The 16,370-nt window shown below is 37.2% G+C and overlaps 1 long non-coding RNA gene across 3 annotated transcripts in view; it reads right to left on the reverse strand.

Annotated features, from left to right (window-relative positions):
- The window catches only part of LOC115940736 (uncharacterized), a 127,298-nt gene that overhangs the window by 15,117 nt on the left and 95,811 nt on the right, over positions 1-16,370 (reverse strand). Inside the window, exons 6-7 of one of the 3 annotated variants that reach the window (XR_014143800.1) lie at positions 7,188-7,231; positions 1,957-3,840 (exon numbers count right to left, since the gene is read on the reverse strand). The exons of 1 other annotated variant lie outside the window; for it this stretch is intronic. This is a non-coding gene — a long non-coding RNA (uncharacterized LOC115940736). Of the gene's footprint in view, positions 1-1,956; positions 3,841-7,187; positions 7,232-16,370 lie in introns of those variants that run through there. One more of the 3 variants, XR_014143802.1, reaches the window with a different exon arrangement.

A 16,370-nucleotide genomic window follows, 5' to 3' on the forward strand; every position in this document is an offset into this window, starting at 1 on the left:
CCCTTAGATGTTTAAAAGACATTTTCGACTGAATGTTTAAGAGTTAGCTCCCAAGTTTTCTCCCCCGACTCCTCATCCAAATCTGCTTTTTCAGTTTCCCCACCTGAGCAAATAGCAATTCCTCTTTTCCACTTGCTTAGGCTCAGAGTATTAGTGACCATGGACTATTCTTTCTTTTGTACTTCTCATTTTATGTACCAGCATATCCCATTAGTTTTACCTTCTAAACATGTTCTAAACTCAACTACTTCTTACTGCCTCCATTGCTACCGTTCTGGTCCAAGCCTTGATTACCTGTTATTTGGATTTAGACTGTAGCCTCCTAGATAGCTTACCTAACCCTTTTTGTATGCCCTTCTCATATTAGAGATGTTGAAAGGCTAAAAACCACATTTGCTAGACCCCCTTGCAGTTAGGTGTTGGATCAATTAAATGGACAGAGTGAGATTTGGAAGACGGAAGTTGGGCAGATACCATATCCCCTTCTGCTTGAGTTATTTTCTGGGAAACTAGCGAAGCCATAGATCTCTGAGTTTTCTCCACAGTAGAATTTCAGAATCCATTCCCCAGCCTCTCCCATGATAAGTATCGGAGCAGTGTTGGTTGTACAAGATAGCAGTGCTTTATCTGCCTTCCTGATCCCTTAATTTTATTTTTATTTCTATTTATTTTTATTTTTTTAATTTGACAGAGAGAGACACAGCAAGAGAGGGAACACAAGCAGGGGGAGTGGGAGAGGGAGAAGCAGGCTTCCCACTGAGTAGGGAGGCAGATGCGGGGCTCGATCCCAGGACCCTGGGACCATAACCTGAGGTGAAGGCAGACGCTTAATGACTGAGCCACCCAGGCGCCCCCTGATCTCTTCATGTTAGTTGTGAGTGTCTGTTTGCCAGTTTCCTGTTTGGCCAGAGGAATTCTTGGAAGCAGCAATGGGGTTGTTGATCCCATTACAACCTCAGGGGTGACCTGAGAGTAGGTCAACTGATTGGTCATTTGTCTATTTTTCTGTCTTCATTTCTGATGGCCAAAGCTACATCAGTTTTATCAGATCCTCCAACAATTTTGTAAGCATTGTACTCTCTATAGAAATATCCTTAACATAACTATAATAGTATTCCTTAACTCTTATTCACTCTGTGATCTTGGGAAAGTTAATCTCTTTAAATCTGATTATCATCACCTGTAAAATGAAAATAATAACAGTGACTACACCATAGCTTATTTTAAAGATTAATTAAAAAGTTTAAAAGAGCTTAACATGTGCCTTGGTATATGGTGTGCTCAGCAAATGTTAGCCTTTGTTATTGTATCTTTTTTACCCCACTGATGAGATTTCAGCTCTAGCCACAAACTCCAGTTGCCTGGATTATGGGAATAGCTTCTAAACTGCTTGTTTATACTCTTGCTACTTTTTAATCCACTGTTTTCTTTATAATCAGAATGAGCTTTATAACTTGAAATTAACCACATAACATACTTACTGTAAACACTTCAATGGCTCCTGATGTTCCTCACTACAGAGCTCTAAATACTTAGCAAAGCTAATTTTACCTTCTATTATCTGACCTCTGTTTATATATACCTGTTACATATTCATCTCTTGCCACTACTTCCCCATTGACAAACCATACACCATTCTACTGATTTGATCCTTGCTCTCCTTTACTTCTAAGTTTTCACACAGCCTTTGCTTAGACCTCTCCTGCATTCCGTTTGCTTGGTTAAATCAGATTCCCTCTTTTTTTTTTAATTATTATGTTATGTTAATCACCATACATTACATCATTAGTTTCTGATGTAGTGTTCCATGATTCATTGTTTGCATATAACACCCAGTGCTCCATGCAGAACGTGCCCTCTTTAATACCCATCACCAGGCTAACCCATCCTCCCACCCCCCTCCTCTCTAGAACCCTCAGTTTGTTTCTCAGAGTCCATAGTCTTTCATGGTTCGCCTCCCCCTCCGATTTCCCCCTCTTCAAAGTTCTTACCCTCCTGCTATCTTTTTTTTTTTTTTTTTAACATATAATGCATTATTTGTTTCAGAGGTACAGGTCTGTGATTCAACAGTCTTACACAATTCACAGCGCTCCCTCTTTAAACTTAACAATAGAGTTCACTTCCTCTAAGAAGCATCATTCTATCAGATTCTCCTCCTATGTGTATCCACAGCACACTATCCCTCCTCTATCATTGCATGTGATAGCATAACAACAATAGCTAACTTTTAGCTGTATTCTATCCTAGCATGAAAACTATGTAAATACATGTTCCATGTTGTCTGAAATAAACCCTCGGGTCCTTATCCAAAATCTGGCATATTGTAGCTGTGTAACAACTATTAGTAAGTGTAATTAAACAATAATTAAACAATTATATTAATGTATTAATAATTGTTATAAGTGAGATCTGAAACAAAATAATAATTTGGGGTTCTGTATTAGGTATGTATATGTTTTAAATTTTATATTTTCTTGATTAATTGATACTTTAGTCATTATATAATGCCTTTGTCTCTTTTAATGCTTTTTCACTTAAAGTCTATTTTTTTCTGGCATTAGTGAGCCTCCGAGCTCACTTTTGGTCACTAGTTGCATGGAGTATCTTTTTCATCCTTTCACATTTGCTGGGTCTTTCTTCTGCTTCAAATATGTTGATAAACACATGTAATGAATTTTTCATTTCAGTTATGAAAATTTTAAGCTCCCAAATTACTGCCTATTTCCTTTTAAAATGTATATATTTTATCGGGTGCGTGGGTGGCTCAGATGTTTGAGCATCTACCTTTGGCCCAGGTCATGATCTCCAGGTCCTGGGCTCGAGCCCAGTGTCCAGCTCCCTGCTCGGTGGGGAGTCTGTTTCTCCCTCTCCCTCTGCCTTTCCCCTTGCTCATGCTCTTTCTCTTTGTATCTCTCTGTCCCAAATGAATAAATAAAATCTTTTAAAAAAATAAATAAATGTATATATTTTTACTAATATTTTCTATTTGTTGAGACATCATTCTCCTAGTTTCCTTTAGTTCTTTTTCAATTATTTCCTTTTGTTCTCTGAGCATATTTAAGACAGTTGATTTGCAGCCTTCATCTAGTAAACCCAATGTCTGTCTTTTGTTAGAAAAATTTTCTGTTAATATCTCTTGTTTCCTCTGAGTGATTCATACTTTCTTCTTTGTTTCATACAAAGGCATATTGACGATTTTATTTTTTTAAAGATTTTATTTATTTATTTATTTACTTAGAGCAGGTAGAGGGGCCGAGGGAGAGAGAGAGAATCTCAAGCAGACTCCGTACTGAGCATGGAGCCTGACATAGGGCTTGATCTCACAACCCTGAGATCATGACCTGAGCCAAAATCAAGAGTTGGATGCTTAACTGTCTGAGCCCCTCAGGTACCCCCATTTTGAATATTTTATGTGGTAAGTCCAGAAACCAGTTTCTTCTCCTTTCTCAGGGTTTGTTTTTGTTACTTGCTATCATTTGAAGTTGTTTGCTTAGTAACTTTTCTAAACTATTTTTTTAAACTGTATTCTTTGTCATGTGTGATCTTTAATGTCCCAGACCCTTTAGGGTGCAGTCAGCTAGTCTATTGACAGCAATTTCCTTAAATGGTTGGAACAAACAACAAACAAAAACCAATACTTCCCTTGTCTTTTGCAGCTTGGTTCTGTGTTGTGGCACTTCTTCAATGCTTAGTCATTTAGACATTTAGAGTTCTGCCTTCACATTTACTTCCTATTTGTGCCAAGCATAAAGATCAGCTGGACTTGAAACCCTCGTGTCTTCTCAGGTCTTGTCTGAGCAAGTCTCCATGCCTGTTCATTCATCTAACATTTCAGATTTCCTGTGATATGCAAGAGAATTTCAAAGCCCTTATGTCCAAAGTAAGTCTCCCCCAGCTTTTCTTCCTAGGCTTTCAGCATGTTATTGTTTGTCCTTATCTGTAATCTTGTGCCCCAGGTGGCTGTGGCTTGTTCACTTGTCTTTTAATATTTTTGAGTGATGTTCTCCATTTAGCTGCCTTTTTACCTGGAAAGAGTTCCAAGTTAGGAGAAACAAAGACAAGTGCATTGCATTAGCCCTTTAAGGAACTCCCAGACAGTTCTAAATAGACACAACTTTTTTTTTTTTGAAACAAGATCTGCTCTGGTCCCTCTGGGGGATCACACACCAGGAATGTGTGTTTTCACACTGGGAATATGGGCTGTATCTTCAAGAACACAGTCATGGAGAGCATAGGGATAAAGGGGGTAAAACTATGTTAAAATGTCACAAAGCTCTCCCACAAGGTTGAAGCTGCCTTTTTCTTGATTCAGCATTTTTTGTTGTTGCTATAAAACATCTATCATTTTCCAGAATTCTGACAAAGTTGATTGTAACAGGTTTTGCTTTTTTTGGGGGGGGGGGTGTTGTATTGAAGTTGGCCTCTTAGAATTCCCTAGTCTGTCATTTTTACTGACATTGTACTTATGACTTCTTTTTTTACTAAAGATTTTATTTATTGGGGGGGGCAAAGGGAGAGGGAGAGAATCTCCAGCAGACTCCCTGCTGAGCACAGAGCCTGACACAGGGCTTGATCCCACAACCCTTAGATCATGTCCTGAGCTGAAATCAAGAATCAGGCACTCAATCAGTTGAGCCACCCATGCGCCACTCCCACTTGTGAGTTCTTAATAACTAAATCCAGTCTCAGATCTCTAGAAATCTGAATAGTATTTGACATATTGACCATATTTCTCAGTTAGACCCCTAGCTCCCACAATAGCAAAATATATATATATGTATACATATATATGAGCATTTTCTTCCCTTTCCTCAAATCAATGTACTGCAAAATGCTAATTTTCTTTTACACTCCTTTCCTGGATCATTAGATTTTTTTCATTTATTTCTCTATTTTGTCTGTCTTATCACCATAACAATTTTAGCCTCTGTCCTGAGAAGTTTTAAATCTGTGTCTTCCTGCCTTCCTTCATTTCTCCTACTATACTTTCCTCTTCTGTTTATTTCCTCTTCCTTTTTCCATGAAGATTTACTACACATCTCATCATTGTCAAGTATTATACTAGACTCTAGGGATTCAGAGATAAAATCAGCCTCTCCCTTAATTAGTTTGGAGCCTAATGAGAGATTTAGCAAACAGATAATTTTAACACTATTTAATAATATTAAAATAGCAGTGATTACAGGGTCTCATAAGAAGAACTCATAAGGAGAAACACATGCCAGGAGAGTAAGGAAGACCTTAATGAGAAAGTACTAATGGAGCCAAGTCTATAAAGGATAGATAGAATTAGTGAGAAGAGATAGAGTTACAAAAAATAGCATATATAGAGGAGTCCCATGTTGTCATTAAATTGTCATTGCACAAAGTGATACAATATAGGGAGAGGCAATAGAAGAGGTTGATACTTGGTTGCTGACTTTATTGTCTGCAACTCCATGGCTTTCCATGGTTTTACCCTAGCCACCAAGGCAAATTAAATTACTTCTTCACATGGCTTCCCATAGTATGTTCTAGATATTTCCATATAATGCTTTATAAGTAGTTATGTATATATCTATTTCTCCTTACTGAGACCAAAGAATCCCCAGAGACAGGCTCAATTTAATTTTCTTTCTGACTGTATTCCTCAGATAATTCTCTGGCACAGAATAAGTACTCTATAGAATTTGTTGAATTGAATTCAATCTATGTATTTTGAAATCCATCCTCTTCCATAAGATTATAAACTACATTTGCAACCATTTGCCAATTGGCTCACTGATAAGACAATCTCAACATGTCAAAGTCCAACCTTATTCTTTTCGTAATTCTGAATAAACCACATCCCCTAAACTTTTGATTTATGTGTATGTCACCACCACTCTCTCAGCTCCCCATCCTTTTAATCTTAGAGTGATCATTGATTTCTTCCCTAAAAATGATCCATATTGAATTAACACATAGCTGTTGATTTGACAGCTAAAGTGAAATCCTGAATCTACTTATATTTTTCCCATTTTCTCACTGCTTCTCAGGGTAAAATATTTAAGCCTGAGACATTTAATTGTATTGTTCATTGATGACAACTAATTTTAAACCTTGAGAGTAGCTAATGATAAAAAGAATAAAGAGTCATTTTAAAGAATATTGGCACAAATTTTAATGAGTAGAGATTGTAGTAGAATTTAGGTCAAATTCAGAAGCTGAAATTTTATATGTAAATAGAGGATAAGTGAAGGAGACAATGGGAATATATATGGCATATCTGGGGAAAAGAGATAGTATGATTTAATGGATGATAAAAGTTTTACATTTTTATTTTGTAGTAAGAAAAAATTACTTTGAGGGAAATCATGGTTTATGCAGGATGTATATTATGTTGAGAATGTATTGGAGTCAGAAAAATACTAAAGATTATTATTTTTATATATATTTTTTAATTCAAAATTCTTTTCCCCACCATAAAAACAATGTTAGAAATGGGAATTGGATTCCTTGACTAGTTCACAATCTTATTTAAACAATTATATGCCTAGAAAATGAGATTATATACACTGGTCTTTAGAACACTTCAAGTAGTTCCAATGTTGACAAAATAGTTTTTTCATAGCTCTTACTATTTAATAATTTGTAACTCTTACTATTTAATAATTTATTCTAGTGGTCTTGTTTTTCTTTTGTCCCAAGTGGGATTTAGAATGACTGTCTAAAACTCAAAACAAAATATATCCTAAATAATAACAAAAGAGCAAAATATTGTTCACAATGTAAATCAGCTATTCTAAGAAATTGTGGTCTCCAATTATGCTTGTTTCTTTAGAAGCTAAATTCATTTTCCATCACTGTTTTGGTTTAACATAAAGAAGATTTGTATAGGGTTGTGATTTCTTATTATCTACTAGACTTTGTAGATAACTTCAACTGTAATATAAAACAAAGATGAAGTCGGTAACAGAGTTTAAGCATTTATATGTGCTTAATCTATATGCTTTTCTATTTTTCAAAAACTTTTAGAATAAGAAATTGTAGAATGGGAACAGTTAGGAAGTTTCTTAAATATTTGCTTCAGGAATGCAAGTGAATAAAGCCAAGACATAAATTGACCATAATATAGATTTTCACAGTCACTTAAGGCTTGTTTCAATAGAACATCTTGTTGAAATACTCATTGAACATATAAAAATAATGAGCTCCATGGTACTTACACTATAGAACTCTGAGCTTTGATCAAGTGAGAGGTGGTTACAATCTGTAAGTAAATATAGGAAAAACATAATTTATATTGTGTTCTTTGAGACTTTTTCCAGGTAACACTAGATTTGAATGTTTGATGTTTAAGTTGTAAAAAAATTATGTCTGTAAGCATAAATTTGTCATATTTTTCTGTTTTTTTATGTTACTTATATATTAAGTGATTAGTGTGTATGTGATAGGTGCATACACTTATAGCTTGTAGCATTTACTGCTTTGTTACATTGACATTGTTGGCATTTTTAAGTAATATATTTGCCACCATATCTATGGAGAGATTGGTGATCATGATTTGTTACAACTTAGAGCTCTGTATCTGCTACCTTAGCCATAAACAGCTTTTTGGGTCATTGATATTGCTTGCCACTGGAGCTGTACGATGACTTCCAATTACTATCCTGTATAATCCATTTTCTTCCACCTGGCTTTCCCACCTACAACCTTCTCCCCTCATTCTGTAATGTAGTATTGATTGACTAAAAGCAATTCCCACAGTGTGTATGGTCCATTTTCCAGCCATGAAGTGAAAGTCTTGTTCACTTTCTGCCAAACTAACCCATGAACAGAGTGTCTGAAAACAGTTCATTTTGTTTCAAATCTTGTATGGTGTAAATCAAGTTTGGGGAAGGCCCAACATACTGAACACTGCTCAGAGAGTTTGTGCAATAGGGCAGCTATGTGATTTGGGGGGAAACAATATTCCTCAGGCAGACTTTCTAGATCTATAAAATGAGAGTCAGACTAAGTAACTCTGAGATTCTTCCTGACTGACAGATTTTAGGAATGTATTAAGGACTGCTAAACAAATGAGCTTATGAATCAATACAATCTCATATAGTAGATTTTGTTAAGCGAGAAAATTCTAGCATAATATTCCTCATAATATTCCCTGCTTGAAGATAGAATATCAAGCAGTATGGCAATGGATACAGTGTGTGGTGTGAGACAAACCTAGCTTCAAATGACAACAATTAAAAGCTTTGTTCACTTAGTCAAAATACTTAAAATTTTTGAAACTCAGGTTTTTCATCTGTAAGAGAGAAATATGTAAACTTTGCAGATTTGCTTGGCAGGAGTAGAAATAATATATGTAAAGCTCCACTCTATTTCTGGGATATAATAGAAAGATAATATAAAATAAATTTTTAGTGATGTTATCATATTTATTTGTGAATATTGTCACCCTTTATAGCCCACAAGAATTCAGTCCATATTTAGTATATGACTAAATAGACCTAAGTGAGGAAGACACCTGAAAGCAATTCAACCCACTGCCATTGTTAGATAAAACTGAGAGACATGTAAATACTGGGAGTTAAGAGATAATCTACAATATCCAGATGTCCAGGTTACTGCCATAAAACTAGGTGAAGCAACTCTTAATAATTAAGTAGCTAGCCACTATTGCCAGCATATGATGTTCTGCTCAATTTCATTTAATGAATGGTTCTTTTTAAGATTTTATTTATTCATTTGAGAGAGAGAGAAAGAGAGAGAGAGAGCATAAGCAGGGGATAGACACTGAGCCAGGAGCCCGATATGGGACTCCATCCCAGGACCCTGAGATCATGACCTGAGCCGAAGGCAGACGCTTAACCATCTGAGCCACCCAGGCACCCCAGTGAATAATTCTTAAGTACCTACTATGTCTTAAGTTCTGGGTCCAGGAAAATAACAAAATCTCTGTTCCTGTGATCCTTATTCTAATGGGAGAAGATAAACTATAAGCAAATAAACGAATCAATATTTAATAAGCTAGCTAGATGGAGATTTGGATTAGGAAGAAAAATAAAGCAAGATAATGGAGATACAAAGGGATGGAGAAGAAAGTGGTATTTTAGGTAAGCTTTTCAAAGATGCTTCTCCAATAAAGTGATTTGTGAGAGGAGATTCAAAAGAACTTAGGGGACAGTCACATTGCTATCTGAGTGAGAGCATTTGAAGCACAGCAGAGAACAAAGGCCTTCAGGCAGGAGAATCCCTAGGTTGTTCAAGAAACAACAGGATGTAGAAAGAATGAAAGAAGGTGGGCAATGAGAAGAGGTAAGGTGTGTATGTGAGTGGAACATGGTAACAAATTAGGATTTTACTCCAGGTGAGATGGGACACTGGAAATACAATTTTTAAAAAATATTTTATTAATTTATTTGACAGAGCGAGAGAACAAGCAGGGGGAGCAGCAGAGGGAGAGGGAGAAGCAGGCTTCCCGCTGAGCAGGGAGGCAAACGTTTGGCTTGATCTCAGGACCCTGGGATCATAACCTGAGCCCAAGGCAGATGCTTAACCAACTGAGCCACCCAGGTGTATTTCCAATACACTTTTAGAAATTAGCAGCACATAGATAATATTTAGACAGGAGATCACCTTGGGAGTGAATGAACACAGAGAAAAGAAGTCTTAGAATTGAGTACCTAGGTAGGTCAGCATGGTTATTCCATTGTTATAAAATATCATAAGTAATATATTACAATATAATGTGTTATAAATAATATGTTATAAAATGCTTAAAATATTATAACATTTTATGAGTTTCAATTATTGCAATATTCTCTTCCTCATTTCCTACTATCGATATGGTAAGCAAAATAACCTTGGCGATGTCCTCAGTCATGCTTTACAGATGGGTGGAGTGATTGCCTTCAACTCAAACTGCTTTTAAATGAAGAGCTGGGATCTGAAGCCAGAAACTCCACTTTCCAAACTTCTCTTATCCTAATATGTGCTTTTCCTAATAGGCTTCTAAAGACCCTGTTCTGAATCCTCTGCCCATTTGCTTTGGAAGTCTCCTTACAGACTGCCACAACTCTTCTAGTAATGTGGTCTCAACTGTCTTTCTGATCTAAGAAGAAGTGAAACAAAGAAGAGCATGACTAGAAGTTGCCATTATTTGTTGAAAATCAATAATGAAGACTGGTGTGCTCCGTACTTCTGGCGGAATGGGTGAGATTGCAATGCAGTCTAAGGGTACCAAGCCTCATATCAGAAAACCTAAATCTCAAATGAGTCCCTCTTCTTTCAGTTATTCTCTGGCTTCCCTTGAGTAATTCACTTAAGTTCTTCCAGGATTAGTTTACTCCTTACTGAAATGCACATAGCAGCATAGTTGTTTCCAATGTTGAGATATTGTCAAGTAAAGCACTTTACTTTACATGTGATGTGATTGTTAATAATTCGTTTATACAAACATAGAACCAAAGGACTCTAATAAAAAATAAGCTGTATAGATTGTATCCTAAATTAAGTATATTTAAATACATTCATATAAATAAGTAGATCTCAGAAGGACAAAAATTTATCTTACCTCTTATGGAATATCTAAAATTTATTAGTAAAGCTTCTATTGACATAGCTCAAGCACACTTAATCTGCAGCCTCAATTGCACTATTGGTGCTTAATGTATTAAAAGTCATGTTTTGCCTCTAAGTCTTCTAAGTAGTTGTCCAAAATATAAGTATTATTTTGATATAGATAGCAAGTAAAAAGTTCTCTTGGTAAGACTGTTGATGTAGAACATAATATAATGTGATCAGTACAATAGAGGATGATCATCAAATAATAAAATTTAAAAATATCCATGGGGTTTTTAACTAGTAAGTTGAAATTATGACCAAATAAATAAATAAACCTCTCCATAACAAATACTTTTCTTTTCAGTCCTAAAATAAATAAATTCATAGAATGATCACTCAATCAAATATTCCTAATAACTTACAGTTTTTAAATATGGTCTAAGTCATCAATGTATGGTTGTTTTGTTACCAGTGGAAGAGTCTGCAATGTGTGAATGGAGGTCTCTGTCCTTGGATTTCCCACAAGAAGATTTATGTGGGGATCTATACTGGAATAAAGACAGCCTGAAGGAAAGTAGCAAGCGCAAAGCAGTTTATTAAAGTGAAAATACTCTCCCGGGCGCCTGGGTGGCTCAGTCGGTTAAGCGACTGCCTTCGGCTCAGGTCATGATCCCAGGGTCCTGGGATCGAGTCCCACATCAGGCTCCCTGCTCTGCGGGGAGCCTGCTTCTCCCTCTCCCACTCCCCCTGCTTGTGTTCCCTCTCTCACTGTGTCTCTCTCTGTCAAATAAATAAATAAAAAATCTTAAAAAAAAAAAAAGTGAAAATACTCTCTCAAGGTGGGAGAGGGGCAGGTTCCAGGAGGATTGGCCCCTAGGTTGTTTTGGGATTGGATATTTGTTGCATCTCTCTGAGCTGGGAGGAGCTGTGACAGTTCAGTGGGGTGCTCTCTGATGGAGGCTGCTTCCAATCATTTGGGGAACTCCTCCCACCGGCTGGGAGGGGGAGTTTTTGACCCTACTAAGTTTGTACTTGAACCTTCATGGCAGCCTTTCTCCACTGGGGAAAGGGGTGCTATACCTGTAATGCAAATGCACTATAATGCATCTAGGGGTTACCCTGGGGCAAAGGTGGCAGAGAAGAGCATATATTCCACACCTGTGGCTCTTGATCTGTCAGCCATAGGTTAAGATATTGTGCCCCTGGTCCTTCAATGTGTAGCTTATTTATCACCATCCTCACCTCCAGTTTAGGTCTCTATCATTCCTCTTCAAGGACTTGGGATTTGGCCTGGAGGCATTCCTTCTACAGCTCAGGTCTAGCTTCTATCTAATGGTCTTTATAATCTCACTTACATAACTCTGAGATGTAATGTATATTGTTAATATACTTCTGAAACCAAAGAATGAAATTCAAATGAAATAATACTTCAGGAAAATATTTGATTATAATTAACAATTCTTTATTAATAATCCTGGATTAGTTTGAAATTCAGTTATCTTTATGTTGGGGATTTTCCATTGCTTTTTCTAGATTTCATCTTTACGCTATCTCTGGCAATGTTCATGAAGCGAGCAGATTGAAAACCTGAAAACAATCTATTTCTGTTTAATACAAATGCCAATACAAATATATATTCATTCATCATAAATATTTATGAGTGTACGCCAGTGCCAGGCCCTCTGATAGGTGCTGAAGGTATAACAATGATCAGAACTGGCCCCGAGGCCACGTATATTGTCTGGACTAGTGTCTCTTAAGCTTTAATTTGCATCAGAATCACAGGGGGACCCGATGAAATGCAAATGATGATTAAGTAACTCTGAGGTAAAGCCTGAGATTTTGTGATTCTGACAAGTAGATACTGCTAGTCCTTGACCACATTTTGAGCATTAAAGGGTCAGAAAATTGAAACATCTGCTTTAACAGTTTTTGCAATGGGCATTAGAACCAATGTGGTCATCCATATTTTCACTGTCTTGTAGACAAAGCAGGGAAGGAGGGGCTGGAAGTAATTTTGCTGGCAATGGCCCCTAATAGTACTTTGAGAGTCAGAAGAAATGGTCTCCAAAGGTATCTTTTATATTAGAACCAGTTCATCTAAGTGTATTTTATCTTTCCAAACATACCCAGTCATCTATACAGAACAAATGCTAAACATACTAGTAATGGCTGATAGTCACCTAAATCAGCAGATGATTTGCAACTTCTGATATTTCACAGAACACTGCCTGCATTGGAGAGGGGGAAAAAGACATGATCTTTTGTCAAGATGCCTATTGATAGAAGTGGACTAGCGCGAGTCACACATAAAACATTTAATAAAGCTTTCTTGTGACAGAATTTGGGTCCATATTTGAAATTTCACTGAAATTTAATTTCAATCAAGTAGAATTTTCATAGGACCAATGTCATCTATATTTTAAAGACTGATATGCTTGTAATCTTTATATACGTTTTAGTTCAATGAGGAAATCTTTTGGAATTTCTGATTTCCGGGTAACGATTAAAAAGGAAACAATGATGTACTCCCTTTTTTTTTTTTTTAAAGATTTTATTTATTTATTTGACAGAGAGAGAGATAGCGAGAGCAGGAACACAAGCAGGGGGAGTGGGAGAGCGAGAAGCAGGCTTCCTGCCGAGCAGGGAGCCCAATGCAGGGCTCGATCCCAGGACCCCGGGATCATGACCTGAGCCGAAGGCAGACGCTTAATGCCTGAGCCACCCAGGCGCCCAACAATGATGTACTCCCATGCTGAGACTTTTCTCACAATTGTTTGTGAAAATAAAAACAAAAGGTCAGGCAGTACTCACATGGCAGCTTTAGCAGCAGCAGAGTTCGCTGGGGAAATGTGCTTAGAAAGAAGCACAGTGGGTGTGCAGGTCTCCGATACTTACAGCGTTCTTTGGTGGCCCTCAAAATTCTAGCTGGGCCAGATACAGTGACGATTGACAGATTTTCAGGAGTTTTGCTACCAGGTGGCTAAACACAGCCATCAGTGAAAATCAAATTACATACTACATAAACAGAATTACGTTTCTTTCAAAGCAAAGGTAATAAATACACAAAACTCATCTTTTCCTATTCCTCTTCTACATTTTAATAATACCTGTGTTTTTGAAGTTTTTTAGGTCTCTCATATCTGCATGGTGAGAATACTACGTAATTGTGTACCATCAGTATCTCTCCCCCCCTCCTTGTACAGTGACATGTAGGCCACTTGAAGTCACCGGTGTTTGTAATATTTACACCATGGAAATTGGCACCATACATTATAAGTCACACAGGATCGTACCCTGCCCCAGAGCTGGCTGTTAAACTTTTACCGGCATACCACTTGCCAGATGTCAGTTTGGAAGAAAGGGCTTCAATCCTGGAGGTCTGAAAACTTCAAACTACATGATTTGGGGAACGATGTTGGGGTTTGGGGCTGATGGCCAAGAAAGAATTCTTGAGGTATTGTTGGTACAAAAACGTGGTTTTATTAAAGTACAGGGACGGGCGGGACAGGACCCGTGGGCAGAAAGACCTGCCCTGAGGTCATGAGGAGTGGTCCATTATATACTTTCAAGTTGGGAGGGGGTTAGGGACAAGTATTTTGGAAACAAGGGGGCTGGCTATTGTTAGGAAAAGGTCATTTATTACTGTTTACTAAAAACTCAGTCATGAGACCCTTCACATGTATACTGGTGGGTCATTTGCTTGGGGAATGACTGCCAACACTATCAGGGAGGGGCAGAGATAAAGGAAGTTTCCAAAGGAATTTTTATATGTTAAAGTAGACTTACAGGATCCCTGGGGTCCAACCAAGATTGTCTTTTGCCCTTAGCAAAGTATTAACATCGAGGCAGCTGAGTTCCTAGAGGAATGTCACTCTGCCTGTTTCAAGGACTTGTCAATGGGCTGTTAAGTAGTCAGGCAACTTTTCTTTTGCCTTTGTTGCCCACATCATACTGACTCTGCCCTTGTATGATTAGGGGCCCTGATATTACAACATGATCTGACAAAGCCTTGCGTACAATTGTGCTTTAGGAGTTCAGCATTCACCACCGGAAGGAGTACCAACTACTTCCCTCACGGAGCAGTGCCACTAACCTTTGCAGTTGACTAGGTTCAGCTGCATTAAGTACTACTCAGTAACTAAGGAGCTTTTCATGAACAGAATTCCTCTTGGGGTGCTAGATTTCCATTTATCACCCTTCAATAAATTAACCTCTACAATTCAACCATCTTTAAAATATATATATTTTTTTGTAAAATGAGATTTCAAAATGGAGCAAGCAAGCCTGAGTCTCTTTGAAAATAGCAACTAATCCTGGTTCACCTCAGTTCAATCCCTGTTTTGCATAGAGGACCTAAATGAGAGCTGTACTCAGTACCTTTCCCCTGTATAACTCTGCCCCCCACTTTTGTCTTCCTCGGAACAGGAGTCAGGTTTTTACCTGAATCTGTGTCTCCTAAGTTACAATTCTCCTGAATTCCAGTAAATGACTGCTTAAATTTTTCGGTGACTTCTTAATTGGTCACACTTTTCATTTAAATAGGTAATATGGGGGGCGCCTGGGTGGCTCAGTCATTAAGCGTCTGCCTTCGGCTCAGGTCATGATCCCAAGGTTCTGGGATCGAGCCCTGCATCGGGCTCCCTGCTCGGCAGGAAGCCTGCTTCTCGCTCTCCCACTCCCCCTGCTTGTGTTCCTGCTCTCACTATCTCTCTCCCTCTGTCAAATAAGCAAATAAAATCTTAAAAAAAATAAATAAATAAAGCTAGGTTAAAAAAATAGGTAATATGGGTTAAATATGGTGATAAGTGTAATGAAGAAAGGGAGTCACTTTTCAGGATGTAACACATTGGAGATCTCTTTGAAAAGCCATGAATTTTGATGAAGTTTGTATAAATTTAAAAAAAATTTGGTATTACCTTTTATAGTGGATTTTTATCTTGTACAGGTATCCCAATATACAAAGAAATATGTACTAATACATCAAGTTTCTTTTTTTATCATTTTATCTGTTCTTTTATCTCTCTTTTAATTATACTTAATAGATGTATGCCTGTCTGGAATGGTTAAAATGAACTTTTGGGGTACCTTCCTGGCTTACCATTCTTACTCTATGATTTGTTAAGAATTACTATACAATCAATCTGTAAAATGAAGTTGGTTACAGTGTAGAAAAAAATGTTTATTTCTTTGAATGTATCAGCCTAAAACAGTTTGCATGCGTGAACATTTTGATGCCTTTGAACAGACGGAGTCACTGTGGAGTTCACAGGTACATCTCTGGTACTAGCAGAGGAAAACTGAGCTCATTACCCAACTCTCTTCTCATGTCTTGGAAACCATAAAATATGATACAAATGTAAAACACAACTGTCACACTTATCACTGTTTATTAAGATGTAAGCTATTGAAAACTGCTAATATTTGAGATGAGTGTCTTGTCTAAAACTAAAAAATACTTTCAGGAAATCAGACTCCAATTCTATTTACATTTCATTTCAGTTTTAGACTGCATTAGCATTAGCTATTCTCCTATTCATTCAGAGAAGTAACAAATTCTATGCAATAAGAATGTTAATTTCCTCATAGTGTTGCTAATATATATCTGCAGGAAAATGGTATTGGTATTTTTCTAATCACAAAAGGAAAGCCTGCAAACGTACCAGAACTTATTTCCAAAGGAAGTTGAAAACTATATGCATTTGTGAGATCCACTGAATAACAATTCTTAAAGGGACAACATATTTAACTGCCCGTGGGACCTGTGTGAAATGACAATGTAGAAAGAGATGTGCAGAATGAAGAGAGAGGAATAAAAGGTGAACAAAACTTAGTGCCAGGATTCA

This window comes from Leptonychotes weddellii, chromosome 3 (assembly GCF_054177405.1).
Source record: "Leptonychotes weddellii isolate Sample4059 chromosome 3, ASM5417740v2, whole genome shotgun sequence".
NCBI lineage: Eukaryota > Metazoa > Chordata > Mammalia > Carnivora > Phocidae > Leptonychotes > Leptonychotes weddellii.